The sequence below is a fragment of the Meriones unguiculatus genome, chromosome 20, assembly GCF_030254825.1.
Source record: "Meriones unguiculatus strain TT.TT164.6M chromosome 20, Bangor_MerUng_6.1, whole genome shotgun sequence".
Classification (NCBI taxonomy): Eukaryota; Metazoa; Chordata; class Mammalia; order Rodentia; family Muridae; genus Meriones; species Meriones unguiculatus.
Window position 1 is genome coordinate 26808992 of NC_083367.1, and position 13243 is coordinate 26822234.

Sequence of the window (13243 nt, forward strand, 5' to 3'; positions counted from 1 at the left end):
CAGATACACTGTCCTTCTTGGATCCCCCTCCAGTATATATTTTTTAAAGACCAGGTATTATTATGCAGCTTTACCTAGGTGTAAATACAGAAGTTACATATCCTAAATATTTGCTGTTTGATGAGCCTGGAAGGATTCACCTGTGAAAGTGACCATCCTGATAGTTGACAGACTGGTCACTTCCTCAACTTCTCACGTGTTCCTGGAGGGCATTGCATGTGTGTATGTGTGTGGCAAGAACTCCTAACGTGAGTTCTGTCTCATAATGCATGCTTAACCAAATACAAGAACATATATGAAGCTTATATAGTTAAAGGGGTATGGTGTTGATTCAGTGGGTTAGTAGAGAGACAAATGACAGAGAACAGACAGCTCAAAAGGGAAGGTGTCATGAGAGTATGTAAAAGGTGTCTTGCTGGAACTGTGTGACCCAGATCTAGGAAATGTTGGGGTCATGTATAAAACAACATGACTTTTCAAACTTGTCATATTTGGGATATTTTAAATCAGTAAGGGGTTTAGTGATGTGTCAGTTTTTTATTTTGTTTTTGGTGTTGAAGATAAAACCCAGGACCTCACACTAGGCTAGATACACACTCTATCATAGACCTCTCTGAAGCTTCAAGAATGACATTGTTAATAGGTTGATTATGAGATATAGAAAATAAAAATCATAAGGTAGCATACATAAATGAATAAATAATAAGCATGTAACTTAACACTTCCCTGTGTTGAAGAACATCTACAAACTGTGGGACAAAAGTGAAACATTTTCAGCTTTCAACACTATTCAAGCAATTGATCCTTCAAGGTATTCGAATGGGTGCTAAGTCCATTGGGTGAAACATTTTGAGAGGATTCCACCTCAGCGATAACTTCTAACTTACAAAGGGCAAACAAGGCCGTTGAGACAGGAAGATCTAGCAGACATTGCCTTTATCTGACAATCAAACTGAATAATGAAACAAGTTAGTATTATGTGTCTCCTTGTACTCAAAGCTTTGTGTCCCTGTGATACAACATTTTACGGAAACAATGATGGTAGAGGGAATTTGTTTGGGTTCATGGTTTATCAAGGTTTGGTCTAGCCTGGCAGAGAAGGTATGGAGGGCAGCTCATTTCACATCATGGCAACCCTGGAAACAACAGAGATGGCAGTTCTGGAACTCAGCCAGATATCTGCATCTGGACCCTCAGCCATGGGATGGTGCCACCTACATTCATGGTGAGTCTCTACCCCAGCTAATGAACCATACATAAATCCTCACTGAGATTCCATCTCCTAAGTGATTCTATGTCCAGTCAGGTTCTCAAGGTTAACAACCAGTTTCCTCATGAAATACAGTGAGAGACACACAGTACCGCCTTTGCCAAGCTCCTTCCAAACACTTGAACCACAAGGAGTCTATCAAAAACATTGAAAGTTTAACATGCAGGAGAACGACAAACAAACGTGCATTTCAAACTTTGATCAATCCTAGGATACTGAGATTTTGGACAATTGGAGAAATTTAAATGTGGGCAATATGCAAATAGCATTTTATGTCCGTATACAACTGTATATGGTATGGTAATAGCTTTATCGTTTTTCTAGAATGGTCTTGTTTTTGTGAGACTTTAGGGAAAATACTTAAGTTCTTTGAAAATCTGCCTTTATTTTCTGTCATTGCATAATAAATGTTACAATTTCACATAAACATTGTACTTTATACTTTGTCATATTTTTTGTAAAGGCTGCTGTTAAATTTTAAAGCATTTAAAGGAGGGACAAATACACATTATCAAAAAAGGCAGATTTTTAAAGTAGACATACTGTACCATGAGACGTGTGCTTGAACTAATGTTAATTTATGTCCTGGTAGCTGATTTCTGAAATACCTACCTTTAAGTGGGTCTCAGAAAGTTAAACAATATTGTTATTGTTCAAAATGGGCAAAGCTGAGCAGGCTTCACTGTCTACACTTGAATAACATATAAGAATCCACAAAGCCCAATAGCATGAATACGACAAGAGATGCTCCTGGCTCTTGACTTCCACATCCTGTGGTCACATGACTTTCTAGAAAAATCTGTTTCTCATCTTATGGGGATGGATGACTGATATTTCCTTCAGGATGTCATTGTGATATTCCTGACAAACTCAAGGTTATTGTTAAAGTGCAACCAGACATGGAAGGAGACCTCACTACTTTAAAAAAAAAATAAAGAGGTTATGCAAGTAGTTTCATGCCCGTAAATAAACACTTTTTTCCCCTATAATTTAAAGCAGGACTTAAATATTACAAAATTTACTGCACATTTAAGTATAACTTGTTAAAACATACAGTCAAAATGTTTTCGTTTCTCTTTCATTTGTAAGTTGAAAAATATTTAACAGACAGAAGGGAATATACATGATACTAGCACATAAACACAACATGTTTAGGTATGTGTTGTAACCTTCTTAACCTGCTTAAACTCTGTAGCCCCTCTGCTGAGATCTACTTTAGTTCCTAGCATAACACTTGCTGTTGCCTTTAGCATACCAGAAGCCATTTTTGCCTCCAAGTCTCCTTTTTGATCATAAGGTGAAATTAAGTTCAAGTTCTCAAGCCTACATACCTAAGACCAGGATACAATTAAATAGTGTAATACTCACTGCTTAGAATAAAACAATAGAAGATAAATGTATGTTCTGTTAAAGTTAAGACCACAACATCCTGCTATGTTCCTTACTCCCAAAAGTTGGAAAACCCCCAGGAGCTCTGCTATCTTAAATCCCAGATATTTAGCTAGTCAAAATGATGTAATGCTCCTCCCCCAACCCCTTGCTTCCTACATCTGGTTACCTAATTGTTACCTGGTTATGAGTTTTTGTATTAAAAAAAAAAAAAAAAAAACCTGCCTTAGGAACAGACCAGTGTTACAGTCTGGTTCCTGAATCCGGGCTGTGGCCCTGAGGGGTCAGTTTTTGTTCAGCGTTCAATAAACTTCCATCAGTCTGAGTCAGGGGTCCAAGTGGTCAGGGTGTGGCTATTCCTGAACCCATTACAATATTCCCTACTGGAGTGATATTTTTGTAGGACCTGAATTGAGAGAAATGGGAGCTCTCACTTCTCATCTCTGGAAGCCACATAAGTTGAGAAGTGTCTGAGGGCTCTTGTAGTAATGGAATAGAGGTTTTTGGATAACGGACCTCATACTGTAAGGCTCGGAAGTGTTTTCGTTTTGTCTTTCATGTTATTGTTTTTCAAAACAATGGCTATTATTTAGATAGTTAGCTTCGCTTCTATTTCCTATTGCACACTGTAGGGACTGAACTAAAGAATAGACATTATTTTGACTAGTTTGGAAGATCAAAGAGAAAACAGTTTCTGAAGGGTTTGATTTTGTTTTGTTCTTAAGGGGGAATCTTGCTATGTAGCCTAGGTTGGCCTCAAGCTCATTTATCTTCCTGCATCAGCTCTGAGGCATGTGTCACCACTTCTTGCTCCCTGAAGTATTTTAGACCTTTTTAAACATTGAGGGATGAGAAAGAAACTTTGAAGTCCGGAGTTTACTGAGAATTGCCATCCAGAAGCTGAAGATGGGGAAACTAATTTCATTTCCCCACCTCCCATACACTATCCAACCTTCAGAACTAGTATAATAGTACTTGCTTTAAGGGAAGCTTCTGTGTGGACTGTTTTCCTCATGTTTGAGTCCCTAACAGACTAATGAAAGCAAATATCCTGAAACATTGTGTTGGTATTCTGGCCCTTTTAAATGAAGTTTTCCGGGTTCTCTCTCTTGGGTGCTGTAAGGTCTTCCTACGAGAGCCCTTTGCATTGGAACCGTATGCTGCATCAGATTATCTCCATAAAACGGATGCCCCTGTTTGCTTTAGACAAGTCCATTTGGATCACAGGCAGCCGTCTACCATCTTACCAGCTATCCACCAGCACCTGGTGACAGAGTTGCCCCCACCATAATGTCATGTACCAGTAGTGATTGGTTCATCTGATCTAATTCTCCCTTCTTACGTATGTGCATAAGAGAAGTTGGGCACTTGCTCATGGATTTGGAAGGGAAACCACAATAGAAGAACAGACTGGAAAAAATTTATCAGTGGCTCACATGGAAACAGTAATGCTCTGTACCTAATAGCCGAGTTATTGTGGGTTCTGGGTAGCTGTGAGGACAGCTTGCTTAGTTAATTTGAAGTTATCCCCACTGACAGAGCAAGCTTTCTATTCCATGTGGCATGATGGAGACTAGTGGACATATCGAGATTTGTAATATATTTTAAAATCTTAGTTCTACAAGTAACACTTAATCCACTCTCAGCACATGGATAGTTGTGGATGTGATTAACACATGGATGATTTCTTAGGCTGTTGGTCCTTACCTTCCACCTTTTTTGAGGCAGCTTCTCTTTGTTGCCAGCCACTGCATATGCCAGTCCTTCTGGCCTCAGCGGTCCAGGGATTCTCCTGTCTCTGCCTACATCTTCATGTAGGAGCACTGGGATTCAAAGGCATGTTACTGCATTCAGCTTTTACATGTGCTCTGGGGATGGGGCTGCAGCTGCCTAATAGACACTTTGCCCACTGATCTAAGTCCCTATGCTCTCAAGGTAAGTTTTAATGGAAACATACCTTGGCTAATTTGATAGGAGAACAATGTTGTCCCATTTTTGTTTTAGTATTCATTTCTCATTGAAATAAATGGAGATTTGTGTCTTTCTGTTTTAGTTTGGAAATGATAATCTCCTAGTTGTCCATCCCACCCCAATTTAGAATTTCTGCCTGAGAGGGAAACTGAGAGAGGCCAAGTTTCTGTTTATCACTAAGATTAGTTCCTAGGGGTTCCTCATATCCTTGCCCTGCAGTAATGGAAGAGTCTGTTAAAATGCAGATGCCAGGGTTAAAAACAAAAAATAAATTTTGAGAAAGGACATATAGACCCACACCAAATATGAAGAGTTTGGGCCAATATGACTTTGACTAATAGGCTAGAATTTATGGAGTCTAAGTTGCCTCACTTCTGTGAGGTAGTTTTGTCCCTGTCATTAGAAGTGTAAAGCCCTTCATGAGTGAGTGAGAGAGAGAAAAAAACCAACAACAAATAAACAAATAGTTGATCTTCTGGTGATCAGCCTGTGAAGGTTATGTATTTTGTCTGAGCCCTGCTTCTTCGCTTCTGAGGGCAAACATAATGCCAGCCCAGGTGTGTGCTTGACAGTGTCAGGAAGGTGCTAGCTCTGCCTGACTTCTTCAGAGTTTATTGTTGGCTATTTACCCTCATGTCACCCCTTTCTTTCCAGGAAAGCCTGAAACTGCTTTGGCCAGAATATCCACAGGAACTCTTTTTCTTTCTTTCTTCATTTTTATTAGTTCTTTGAGAATTTTCTGCAGTGTATTCTGATCATATTCACCCCTCTTCCTCTCACTCCTCCCAGATACTTCTTCCCTTTCTTACCTACCCAGGTTCATGAACTTTTTTTTTTTTAATTCACCAAGTACAGTTTGTGGGACCCTTATTCTCTTGGTTATATGGCAGCCATCAACAGTCAATCCAACAATGGTCACATCCTTAAGGAAGAAAACGGACTCTTTTTCTTCCTCCTGTGCCCATCTCCCCTCTTGGGATTTTGTCTGGCTTCAGCATATGCATGTCTCGTGCATGCTGTCTCGTTGCCACGAACTAATGTGTGCATCTTCCCAGCCATTTCCAGAAAACACTGTTTCCTCGTAGTCACTGCCACCTCTTCCCTCACGATCTTTGTGCATCCTCTTCCCTGAGTCTTGGAAAGAGGACATGGGTGTGACACAGATGCTCCATTTAGGACAGAGCGTTCTGGAGCCTCTCCTTGCTGCACCTTGCGCCGTGGATCTCTGTGTTGTCGGCCACCACCATGGGAAGAAGGATTGATAGGTGCACTGATATGGGCTTGCGCCATATGAGGAAACGAGTTCTCTGATGACTGACTTCTTCTTGTACTATAAAGGTGGCCTTTACCTGGTGTTCTGTGCTCTGGACTCTGGTCAGGTCACAACAGGTGCTCCTTGACTCAAGTGTCCTGGAAGTCTGTGCTTCCGCCAGTACTTACATATACCAAGCCATCCAATCTATATTCACTGAGCACTGTGCAAGGAACTATATGGTAACTATAGATACATCTGTGAGCCAAGTAGACATATCCCACTATATCCTTAGCATATAGAACAATTAGGCCTGGTATGTCTCAACGTGTACTTAAACAACCATATGTGGAAGACATCCATATGCTGTATTATTAAATCCTACAACAGAAATTAAGGGCATACATGAAGAAAGGGTGGCTGATGGGGGAATCATGCCCAGTCAAGCCAGGGTAGCAACTGAACTGAAGTGGGTCATACAGCTGGAGTATTCAGGGTTCCCTAAAGCCTTGTATTGATCATCAGGTCAAGAGGACATTTGTACATGATCAGAATTGTTGGGGGTTCCAGTCCAGTGACCTGTTTCAATTCTGGGGGATTCAGGAACATCTAATGCAATTTTCCTTTAGTCTTTCTTTCTGTAGGCTTGGCCATTCCTTAATTCAAATTCAATAAAGAGGCACTGACATGAAAAGACTTTGATTTAAAAAAAAGTCTATAAATAGTCTGAGGTGTAGAAATTAGAAGAGCATGTTCCTAGTTTGGGAGGCATGAGATCTGATCTCCAGCATTCTATTTTCCCACAGAAAGATGACAATGCAAAGACCAGCAATAAGAGACAGTTTTGGGGGCTGGAGAGATGACTCAGTGGTTATGAGCACTGTTTGCTCATCCAGAGGTCCTGTGTTCAATTCCCACCTACCATATGGTGGTTAACAACCATGTACACTGGGATCTGATGCCCTCTTCTGGCATCAAGGTGTACATGAAGAGCACTCATATATGTGCAATACACAAATCTTAAAAAAAAAAAAAAAAAGGGCTGTTTGGGAAAGCAGCTTGGAAAGCCATTCAGATGGGCACACAGACTGGCACACACATCCCACTTTCAGAAGTTTTGTGATTGTGTGAAAACAAGAGAGCAGAAGCCTTGGAACTCTCCTCATGCCTATCTTCATGTCTGGCTTCAGCCTATGCATGTCTTGTGCACATTTATAATGTTCTACACTAGGTAGAATATGACCCAGTTGATTGGTTCCCATGCATGGCCAGAGGCCATGAAGGCAATATTTGAGAGTGGGTAGGGTGCTGGAGAGTACCCTATAGAGAATATTATGTCCTTCAGGGAAGGCTCTTGAAGGAAGGGAGGTGTCGTCTGAGACTCGAAACGAGAGAGAGTTAATTTTCCAAAGCAAGGAACAGTTCCTTCTAGTAAGGGGAGCAGAACTGCCTTTCCTTAGGAGTCGGAAAGGGTTTGTGTGGGACCTGTGTTCCAGAGTAGATGGAGACCAAGAAGGAGCCTTCAGAGAGTAGGGACAGCCATTTGTAGACTAGATAATGCCATGAAAAGGTTCTGTGTTTTCTTCGAGTCTGAAACCGAATCATGGGATGGGGCACGTGGAGAACAGGGAGCTGTTGAGGGTAGGTTGCCTAGAACCCTTTGCTGCTGGTGCCATGGGAGCCTAGAACCATTCATGCTGTCAAAGACCACGAGAACAGCGCGCATGTACCTTCTTGCTGGCAGAAATGGCTAGTAGCCACCTCTTGGCCCATGAATTATCTGGTGCTACAGGATGCTTTCCAGTCCCTGAGTTCACCCCACAATCCTCGTCCCCACTTCCCACCTCACTTGAATACCCCCGGAATACTTTAACCCCCCTGAAACTGTGGCCTGTGACTCCACGGGGACACGTGTTTCTTATCATAAGTATAAATCACAAGTCTTGCCTGGTAGTATTTATTACTGAGGAACAAAAGGCAGCAAGGATTGCAAAAGGGCTTTTTTGGCACCTTGCACACACGGGTGTTAAACAAAGGTTGTAACAACGCTACCCACTGAGAATTGAGACATGCTTCAAAGTTTCAACCTTCAAAACACACTCAGCCAGCATAAAGCTGCTCACTGGTTAAATATGTTTATTACTTTTTGTGTGTAAAAAAAATAATAAACATGTAGGTGAAGCAGAAGTTACTGGTTTCTTTGAAGACTCAGTTTTGTCCTGTGATGTTTTGCTGCAAGCTGGGCAGCTGGAGGCTGGCTTGTGAGAGGGCACGTGATGTTTTTCTGTGACCTCTATCATGTGAGGGGTGGACTTTGGCCAGCTGAGGACATCTGTTGGTGGACTCTGAGGAGAGGAAATACATGGAGGCCCAGGCACAGTGAGACATCGCTTTTTGGATCGACATCGCTGTGCTGATCTTCATGCTTCATCACTTGACTTCGAAGAGAGAAATGTTCCAGAGGACTTCTTAAGGCAATCCAGCTGAGTCTTGCAGATTTTGCTGACTTGCTGTGCTGATTCATGTTGATGCTTGGTATTGGCCTTTGGACTGGGCTGCTGGCCATCTGAGGACTTACTTTGGTAATCCCCTAGAGACTCATCAACCCTAATCACTAGGAAGCAAATAAAACAGGTCTACAGCCCTTTCCTCTACTAGTCTCCTATCTGAGGTGTGTATAGGGAAGAGGGGGAAGTTAGAAGGGAGGTAAGGTGTTTAAGGACCCTGAATAAAGTAGGTTTGCTGAAAAATCGAAGCCTACATGTAAGCTTAAATAAAAGAACACAATCAATTTCATGTACATCTCACCTAACTTCACAAGTATGAAGTTCACAGCCGATCTTATCTTGTTTACATTTCCTCCTAATTTTGTGCTTTTGTACTTTGTGCTTTTGTGCTTTTTGTACTTTGTGCTTTTCGTGTCGAAACTTTTCCAGGTTTTATGCTATCATACCTGCAAACATCTCTCGCTATAACTTTAACAGTAAAGATTTCAAACATAGGCTGTGCATGTGCTAGAATGTGTTGAGCTAGAACTGATCATTTGTGCGCTTTTATTTTGAGTCTACCATGTGAGGATTAGAGCATCATGGGGGTAAATAAAACAGGGCTGAGCCCCGTCACACACAGGATGAATCAGATATTATCACACCATTAAAAATTAAGAACGCTTTAATCACTAACTATTCAAATAGTCAAATATCTCATAAATGTCATTATATTTTTATGGTTCCTTTGATATGGATCCAAATATATTTCTAAAGAATAATAGAAATTTTGGCAGCAGCTGAATATCTAGAGTCCTCCAAATTCTTATTCTTATGTATCGAATTTTCTTATGACGCAGTGCAAATATTTGTAGCATAGTAAAGTTATGCGTCTAGCCATTTGGATGCTTTTACTAAGTTGCTTCTCTTTGACAATTCTATGTAATTTCTGTGTGTGTGTGTTTGTGTATGGGCGCACGTGTGGCGTGTGCAAACATGCGTGTCTAAGCGCACATGGCCGTGCACACACATGGAAGCCAGAAGAGTTGAGTGTGCTGTCCTGTCAGGCTCCATCGCATTCCTCTGAGACAGGACCTCTCATTGAGCCAGGAGGTAGGTTGGCAATCAGCAAGACCCGGAGTCCCTTATCTCTGCCCCTGGCAGTGCTGCAATTAAAGGCACATGCGTGCTCACTGCTAGCTTTTATGTGGATGCCAGGGACTGAAACTCAGGTCTTCGTGCTTAGGCAGCAAGCATTCTTGTGCTCTGAACCATCCTCCCAGCCGCACATTGTTTTTCCAGTTTCAGCCGTGCCGTTGCCTGATAATTATGTCCATGAGCCATTCGCTCAAACTACCTAAATATTAGTTTACTGAATTTACAGAAGAAGGTGCTGAGCTAGAATTGATTATTTGCTATGCTTTTATTTCGAGTCTGCTACGTAAAAATTTGAACATCAGAGTGCTAAGTAAAATAGGTCGGAACCCTGCCAAACATGGTGACATGCAAGCCGGGTATCTTTCTTAACTGACTTTCACCTTGGTTTCTGATTCTGTGAAATGTAGAGTCATCAGCTGAACCTGGAGAGATTTTTGCGTGAGTCCGTAGTGGTGAGGCACAGGGAAAGCCGAAGAAAATGGGAACATATGGGTACGTTGATGGTTTCCTGGTAATTTTCCAACTGTGGTAAATATGGTTGCATGGCAACTGTAGGTGAGGATGAAGCTAGGAGGACAGGCAGTAATCGGAGTTGTGGTGCTTGCTAGCCACATATGGCTACTGAGCACCTGATATGGCTACCCCACATAGAGATGCATTATATGTAAAATACATTCTTAAAGCCTAAGATGTAGACATCCAGTGCATGCTGGCATCATGTGATCTTGATGATATTAGGTTAAGTTAGTAAGTAAATATTAAAATGAAGTTCATACTCTCTTTTTGCCTCTTTGCCTCCCTCTCTTGAGACAACGTGTTTCTGTCTTGAAAATTGCCAGATGGCCCAGGTTGGTCCCAAATTCATGATCCTCCTGCCTTGACCTTCTGAGTACTGAGTACAAACACAACATCATGTGCAGCACTCATACTTTGTACTTATTTATGACTAGCAATGAAACAACTTATATATGTGGCTTTATTGCTTTTAGATAGTACTGGAATACCGTTCTTGTCATCTGAAATTGTGTTTCTCCTACCCCTCTTGTCTATCCAGTCAAACAAGTCTAAAATTGGCTTATGTAATCCATTGGCCTCTCTCCCTTACTACACAAAACTTTTCAAGTCCCTTGGTAGCTAGTGTTTCTTTTGTAGCTCACACATCTGCCCTCTGGTCCAGCTCTTTGCTGGGCCAGGTCATTACAAAGCCCCTTAAATGCTTTCCCTGCTTAATGGTTCCTTACTTCTATACTGGGTCCTTCAAGCTTTCAATCTCTCCACGGCCTTCAGAGACTCTCACCCTTGTCCAACAAGGCATGAATCACAATTGGTCTCAGTGTGTGTTTGTGTGTGTGTGTGTGTGTGTATGTGTGTACTTGAATGTGCGTGCATGCACACACACACACACACACACACACACACACACACACACTCACTCAGGTGAACCTCAGATGAACAGTCTATCTTGTTTTATAAAACAGAGCCTCTCACTGGGACCTGGCTGGAGTTTGCTGATTAGGTTAGTCTTGCTGATCTCTTGTCTCTATCTCCCCAGCACGTTCCACTGGTGTCTGGGCTTTTACATGAGGATTGGGAACTGAACTCAGGTCCTCAGGCTTGCATGACAAGCACGTTATAGACTGAGCCATCCCCTCAGACTGATGGCAACTCTTGAGGCTTTGTCTACCTACTCTCCAGCTTGTCCGCACAGGGCTGTTCTTCCTCGGTACAGCAACTGCTCATTCCCCGTCCAGGTGATCACAAAGAGCAGGATGCTTACAATTCAGAGAGTGTGGCTGGGATCCTAGCTCTCCAATCTACCACCAAATCTTGGAAAAGTTACTAAGACTCTTTAAACTTCATTTTCCCCACTGAGAACATATAATAACACAACTTAACCACAGAGAAATTTTGCAAGGCTTGAATGATGTAAAGCACAAATGGTATCTGATACAAAGTAACTATGGTAAATGTTATTGTTAAGTATTTCCTGCAGAAACGACTCCTCCCTCCCCCCAACAACACACACTCAGTCTCTCTACCTTGGGTCTCTTGCATGGGTGCTGCAACATTCTGAACACTCCTCAGTCACGGCTCCTCTCGCTGTGTTGTGGCTTTCTGTTTTCTCATCTTTGGCTTCTGTCGGTGGCTTTCTAAACATGGTCAGAGAAATACAAAATCAGCGTACCCTGGGAACTCACTAGACTCACTAAATGCAAATTCCTGGGGCTAACTTCAGAGCCACAGAATCTGTAATTCAGATTATAGCTTCCAAATTTGCATTTTTAACAGACCCTCAAGGTAAGGTCTATGTTTGTCCCTTTGAGAACAACTGCTGGGCTAGGCCTTTTTGGCCTAGGATATATCCAGGCCATCTCACACTGCTACCCAAACTCACTGACTATTTGTCAAACCTATAAGGTGTCTGTATGAATCCCAATGACAGTGTGGGGGTATAGATAATGTCAAGCAGGGGGATCCATGCTCTGATTGTCCTTTAGGTTAGTTCTTTGAAGCTGTGCACAGCAGAAATTAGGTGAAGCTGCTGGATAATAATAAAACTTACTATTTGGATTCACAATTTATGTAGAAATTTTATGTAGTAATTGTTTCTAAAAAGGATACCTTGTTTCAAAAACTTACACATTCACAGTAAAGTGTATCGTTTTAAATTATGTTTATATTTAATGTTTTATAAGTTTGTTGGGAAAGTGGGTATTTTTATATGCAGAATTTATGAATAAACATTCTCACAAAAATGTGATTTAACTTCTAAAAACCAGTTGTAAAATGTTCTATAAATTAAACATTTGTCAGTTTTCTATGCAGTATAATCTAGTAGATTATGAGAGTAAAATTCCATAGCAAGTGGGTTACAATACAAAGTTAAAATACATTGAAATGCCATTGCTAATATAGAAATAAGATTTCTGTTGTTTGAGAGATATGTTAGTATACAGAGCATGTGTGATTCACTTCATTTTGTATCAAAATGAAATAAAGCAATCACCTAGAAATATTTCAAGTGGAGGCTGCTGAGATGAAAACAAAACAAGTGGTGTTAGGGTGTAGTATAACAACTACAACAAAGGCACGTGACTGGAGAATTATGGACTGAAGAAGCCCCAGGATTGTTCCAGGTCACATTCCCCTTCCCATCTGCAGGTGCTCATCCCGGGAGTTGAGAACTGACTAAGCCAGTCTTCATGAGGATACAGCCAAAGGTTTTACATTCTCTTGGTCACAATGCACTCTCTAGGAAACCAAGGCTTTTAGCTATATTTTGCATTGAGTTCTCCACTTGGGTACCCCTAATAGTTTTCCACTCTCATGTCTTCTTCCTCAATAAAAAGAAAAACTGGGAGATGCTGCCATGAAGTGGATATACTATTGTGACTTTACTCCCAGAGATAGGCTCCTAACTACCTAATCAAATAAAAACCGTGATTCTAGCTTTACAATCTGCTACCAGCCTGGTTCTAGGAAGGCTGGCTGAGGTTGAGGGAGTGGCCAAATAATGACTGACCCAATATGCGACCCACCCCATATGCGAGAGCCGACACTTGACAGTATTAATGATGCTCTGCTCTATTTGCAGACAGGAGCCTAGCATAACTGTCCTCTGAGAGGCTCTACCCAGCAGCAGATTGAAACAGATTCTGAAACCCACAGCCAAACATTAGGCAGAACTTGGGGAGTCTTGTGGAAGAGTGGGGAAAG